This window comes from Empidonax traillii, unplaced genomic scaffold (genome assembly GCF_003031625.1).
Source record: "Empidonax traillii isolate 1590-97213 ecotype Southwest subspecies unplaced genomic scaffold, ASM303162v1 scaffold7:size3022706, whole genome shotgun sequence".
Lineage (NCBI taxonomy): Eukaryota > Metazoa > Chordata > Aves > Passeriformes > Tyrannidae > Empidonax > Empidonax traillii.
The window spans coordinates 2,685,406-2,691,679 of record NW_020955200.1 but is presented as its reverse complement, the minus strand read 5'-3'; positions in this window follow the sequence as shown (position 1 = coordinate 2,691,679).

The window sequence follows — 6,274 nt, the reverse complement described above, 5'->3', positions numbered from 1 at the left end:
TTTTTTTTTTTTTTTTTTTTTTTTTTTTTTTTTTTTTTTTTTTTTTTTTTTTTTTTTTTTTTTTTTTTTTTTTTTTTTTTTTTTTTTTCTCTAAGGAAGATCAAACTCTGGACCTGACTGTGGAGGTCTCATCTTTACAGATAGTTAGAACTCCTCTGAGCACAGCCCTAGGCAAACCTGCAGTAGCTGACCCTGCTCTGAGCGTAAGAGTCAAGAGTAGATGATCTCAAGGGGTTCCTTTCAGCCTCTGCCTTTATGTGTTTTTTTGTGAAATATGCAAATCACTTAGATATTTGTTATTACACATACTTGTACGCCAAGAAGTGTACAAGTACTCAGAAGTGGAGATTGTTTAGTTACAAGAATTATATCCACTTGGTGCTCTTTACTTTTGATGCTTTCATTTTTGAGCAATAGAAAGCAACAAAGAAGACTGCTAGGGGAAGAGCCCTTTTTCTCTTAATCCTGAAGCCATCACTGTTTGATGCACTGCTGCTGAGTCAGACTAATACCAAAATTTATACCACGGACAGTGTCATCAGAGATCACATTGCTACAGTGTACTACAAATGGGAGGTTAAAAAGCTAGATGCAAAGTATAAGCATGCTATCCTGAAAAGAGAAGAACGAAGAAGGTATCTTCAACATTCTCAAAGATGGGACTGTTGCATTCACAACTACTATGATGCTATGGGCTTGGCAAGCAGCAGAGAAGACTGAATGGAGATAGGGTTATTCTGGGTTGTTTCAAAAAACCTGAGTAATAAAGCTTGCTCTACTTCACTTGAGTAGTGTCTGTAAAACAGAAATGAGAAGTTGTTTATGGGGAAGTTTGTCATGAGCTAGTAACTGTTCATCAGGCTTGCTCGCCATCGCTTAAACAATTCAAATAACATTTGACACTTTCCAACTGTTAAAAGTTCGTGTGAAAACCAGTAGAGCTTAGGTAGCACCAGATTAAAAGGGCAGCCTAATATAATCTTAGAACTCTTGACATATACAACTTCATAACCAATTTGTGTTGTGAGATGTTTAGTTGTAAAATAGCCGTACAGAGAAACAATGTTTCCCTATTAAGAATTTCTATGATAGGATGATTATAAATTCTATGCTGTGCCTTCTTGCTTTTTTTTTTTACTCTCCATTAAGGCGTCTTCTTTCTTTCTGTGAAAGAAGTAAAATTCTAGCAAACTTCTGGTAAAATGGCAAGGAAAATGCTTTAAGAAAGAGGACAGTGTAAAAGGAGTGGTCTTAAAAACAGATTATCCTGCCAGCAAGGGAGGACCAACCATAAAAAATTATCCCAGCATCAAATTTTTTCCAGAGTCATTAGTAAGGTGTCTTACTCTAATAATGTATTTCAAAATAATTAGAAAACCTCGAACGGGTTTTGTTGCCTAGAAGAGGTTTTGTGGTTGGTAAAGGAGGCATCATACAAATGGTTGTGATTTGAATGCTTCATTTTCAAATTTTTTTGCTTAAAGAGGGCAAATGGTTTTCTAACCTTCAGCAAGTACTGCAGAGAAGACATGAAAGAGATGTTATTGAAGATGAGATAGTCAATTTACCTTTTTACTATGTTAGAAGCAGCATGCATCAAAAATAGGTAACTCTGCTCTGTCTCCTAGAGCATGGGGCATATCCATATGAATATAATCAAGCTGTCACATGGGGACATTTTTGACTTCCAAAACCACAAAGCCATAGAAGCTTTTGCCCCAAGTTTTCTTCTAGAGTCAGGTAAATGTTGGATTTACCATATTCTAAAAGTGAACTATGCTGAAGATCCAAATAAGTCTTAAGCTAGAACAGCATTTTAAGTCATTTGATCAGCAACTCATCTAGATGTTCAAAGAAGTATATCAGCAGTACAAGTCTTTCTCCAGCACCTTAAGAATTGCTAAGATCCTCGGTTGGGCAGGTCATCAGCTCTTAAAGGGTATATAGTCTAAGTACACTGTAAATGTTGTAAGCTGTTCTGAGGAGAGCAAGGAGAATGTGAACTGAAAATCACCAGCAGCTTTGTCAGAGCATTATTGATTTGTAAGCACATATGATGCATTGCGATTTTGCCCCAACCATTTATTAAAGTAGGTTTGCTAGGTCCGTTTGGTAGATGCTGAACACTATTCAGTGTGGTCACTGCTTTAAAACAGCAGTGGTGCTTGCTGCTTTAGAACAGCCTGTCAGGATGATGCTGTTTTATTACATTAATAGCAATGTTTTAATTCACTAGAAGCACATTCACAAAAGATCTGGGTGAAAAAACCTAAGTGCTAATGAGGAATTATGGTTTTCAGACCTTTCTACTACCCAAGATTGCACTAAGTACATAGTTTACATCTTTATTTTGCATTTGTCCAACTCTTTTGTATAGTTAGCAACAGCATGAATGAAAGTTCCTACCATAAGAGGTTTTGTGGCCTCCCAAGTGGTAGAACACAAGCCATATGCTTGGAGCCAGAACAGGAGGGTAGACAAAAAATGCAGTCTTGAAAATGTATGAGTTCCCGTTCTGCTGTAGCAGATGTCTAATAGATGACCTGACATTATGTCATTTATGATTCCTAAACAAAAAGAATTGGAGTAGTTCTAGAAGTTAGAATGATATGTAGGCTCTATTTTTTGTGTTTCTCTGTAGTCACAAAGGCTATAGAGGGTTCTGTTTCAAGGAAGAGTTGAAATTCACTTGTCAGTAACTACAGCTCTTCAGAGATGTGAGATATCATAAGGCATCATAAAACCACAAAGACTGACAAATCTGATTATGCACATTTAAATATGCAGCCCTGAAGGCAACTCCAGAATAATGCAGATAAGGTAAACATTAAATCTAAGCTATGATCATTTCAGACATTGCTGTTACAATGCATCATTGTTGTGCTGAATTTTCAATTACCAACTGTAAGGAAATGTAAGGCATTGTTCATCAATTACAAAATCACATTGTATTTTCCCACGAGTGTCTGATCTGCAACATTTATGCTTTCTTTATACTGAAGTTTTCATAAACAGGTTTGTTTACATGGGTTGATCTCTTCTCCCAAGTAGCAAGTGATAGGACAAGAAATAATGGTCTCACGTTGCCCCAGAGGCATTTGGGTTGATTATTAACATAAGTTTCTTCACCAAAAGGATTGTCAAGGATTGGAACAGGCTACCCAGGGAAGTGGTTTAGTCACCTTCCCTGTAGGTATTTAAAATACGAGCAGACACAGTGCTCGGGGACATGGTATAGTGGTTGGACTTGGTGACCCCAAAGATCTTTTCCAACCTTAACAATTCTATGAATTCTGTAGTTGGGGAATAGCTACTTCAAAAAACAGTCACATATGAACAATAGTGTTTATGTGGCAACAAAGAATTATGACTTAACGCTCATTATTGCTTTGTCACTGTTCAACAGCTATTCAAGTCATCTCTCTTTTTCTGTGTGTGATATGTGAGGACTTGGCCATGGTATGGTAGCTTTGTTGTTCTTTTATTTAAACTTTATCACTTGTTCGGAATTGTAATTAGCATAGTATTACTTCAGGGAACAATTGGATTTCATAAATAACTAGGAATCATTAAGGTGTGTGTTTTTAAGCATTTGATAAGTATTTTTGAAATATACACATTTCCATATAAGTGTAAGTATATAGCTGTTGAATAATTGTATACTTTCATTGTAGTCAATTGTGATCCTTTCTGATAGCTGAGAACTGGATTGTTATTACTAGTGAATTATTTAGCTGGCTGCAGTGCTTTTCATTGCTTCCCTTTTATGGTTCATAGGAGTTTTTTTTCCTGTAACATAAGTCTAGTTAGAGAACCATTTTGGTTATGATGATAGGAGCTGTTCTGCTGCATTAGGCTTCCATAAAACATAGAGACATCTGTTTCCACACCTAGATTTTATCATTGCAGCTTTCTGCACTGTGTAGACTACATGTAGAGCAACAGAATATAGGTGCACAATAAAGGTTTTACTTAAGCAAACATATTAATTTCTTATATCAGTTTTTCTGCAATAACCCTGTGACCTTACCAACAGTAAATGCATGATTCCTTATGCTTCTTTCTTTTAAACATATCACATTTACATGTCTTAGAGCATGCAAACAGATTAGCAACTAATGCAAAGTGAATGCTTTTCTTACAGTAAATTCTCTTAGAAGTGCCATACCATGTCAAGTAAGTTGTCCATATGTCCCAGTGTTCTGTCTGCAGCATTGCTAATCAGAGGTGTGATTTAGGAAGAGGTTGTAGACCTGTGTACTCTGTCTTGTCAGATCTTCTTATGCTCCATCAACATCCTAAATCAGAGAACTAGAAATGTAAAAAGCTATGTCCAAACCTATGCCCTTTAATGTCTTTTATATATGATTGTGCTTATTCTCTTCTCAAACTTCTTGATACTGTTGTTTCATGGCTACAAATCCAACAGTTTCATCATTTACTCTATAAGAAGTGCTTTCTTTTCCCGTTTAAATCCATGTCCTAAAATTTTCGCTGCTAAATGATAGCCTTCCATTTTGTGTTTGCGGGATTTGGTGAACAATTTTGCCATTATCTTGCCCAACTTCCCTCTAGCAGGTTTCATAGTTTTTATTTGTAAAGCAAGTGCTCCCTCTCCTTAATCATTTAGTTTTCCTGTGCTACGTCCTGTTTGAAAAGTAGTGCATACTTAGTGTGCACTAAGAAACTGTATTACTGAAAATATGTGCACATGATTTCAAATACCCTGATGAAGAGAGACACAGTATATATTATATATAGAGATAAATATAGGTATAAATATGTCATTTAGCTGTTGTTGTACATTATTGCCAAGAAGGCCAATGGCATCCTGGCCTGGATCAGGAACAGTGTGGCCAGCAGGACCAGGGAAGTGATTCTTCCCCTGTACTCAGCACTGGTGAGACCACACCTTGAGTATTGTGTTCAGCTCTGGGCCCCTCAGTTCAGGAAGGATATTGAGGTGCTGGAGCGGGTCCAGAGAAGAGCAACGAGGCTGGTGAAGGGACTTGAGCACAAGTCCTGTGAGCAGAGGCTGGAATTGTTTAGCCTGGAGAAGAGGAGGCTCAGGGGAGACCTCATCACTACCTGAAAGGAGATTGTAGCCAGGTGGGGATTGGTCTCTTGTCCCAGGCAATGATCAGTAAGGCCAGTCTTAAGCTCTGCCAGGGGAGGTTTAGGTTGGATGTTAGGAAGAAATTCTTTACAGAGAGGGTAATCAGGCATTGCAATGGGCTGCCCAGGGAGGTGGTGGATTCTGTGTCCCTGGAGGTTTTTAAGGTGAGACTGGATGTGGCACTCAGTGCCATGGTCTAGTAACTGTGGTGGTAGTGGATCAAGGGTTGGACTTGATGATCTCAGAGGTCCTTTCCAACCCAGCTGGTTCTATGATTCTGTGATTCTATGAATATTTCTGTAGACATGTTTTTATTGATTTTTGAGAACATTACTGTAGGAAAGGAGATGGCATTCATAAAATGTAGGTGTTCACACTGTTTCTCCAAGAGACTAATTAAAAAAATATATTAATAGAATAAAATATATCAAGAAAAGGAAAGCATTCTTTCCAAAGCACTTAGATTATTTTTTTTAGTATAGTTAAAGCTGTGAAACTGTGTATCAGGAAATATTTTGAGGACTAACTCAATGGTCATCTTTCACTTATTAGTAAAGTTACTTGATATGTACTGTAATACTTTTATGTGGTATTTTGACCAGAAATGTGCATATAGTTCTTGTAATGATCTTTTAACTCCAGGAATTTTTCTAAGAGGAAAAAAAATGAAGTGCCTTAAGTATGTACATTACTATTTTTGGTTTGCACTTCACTGTAACTGATAATTTCTTATGCCATTGTATGTGTTGAAACAGGTTAATAATTTTTTTAAAAGTGCAGCAGCAGGGAAACAACTTAATAAATTATGTCAGACTTTAAAGGCTCTTAAATTGCATGTTGCCAAATTACTTATTTGCAATTGCAAATAATATGTTTGCTGCTGTTACAGTATTTGAATTAAAGTAATTGCCACGTGCAAATATGGCCAGTCTTCCCTTGAGTTTAGATTATCTTGTTCCTTTGCTACAGCTCTTGGATGGACACACCCTTTTCTTCCTGCAGGCTCTTCTAACCTGTTCCCTTTTTTCACCCTTGCACTTGTCTAGCTGTCCCTGTAGCAGTCTCAGTGATTCACAAGACTCTACGTTATCTCAGAAATCTTCCAATCTGCTGCCAGAAGTGGAGAGGCTCCACTGACTGCGTGCCATGTTCTGCATT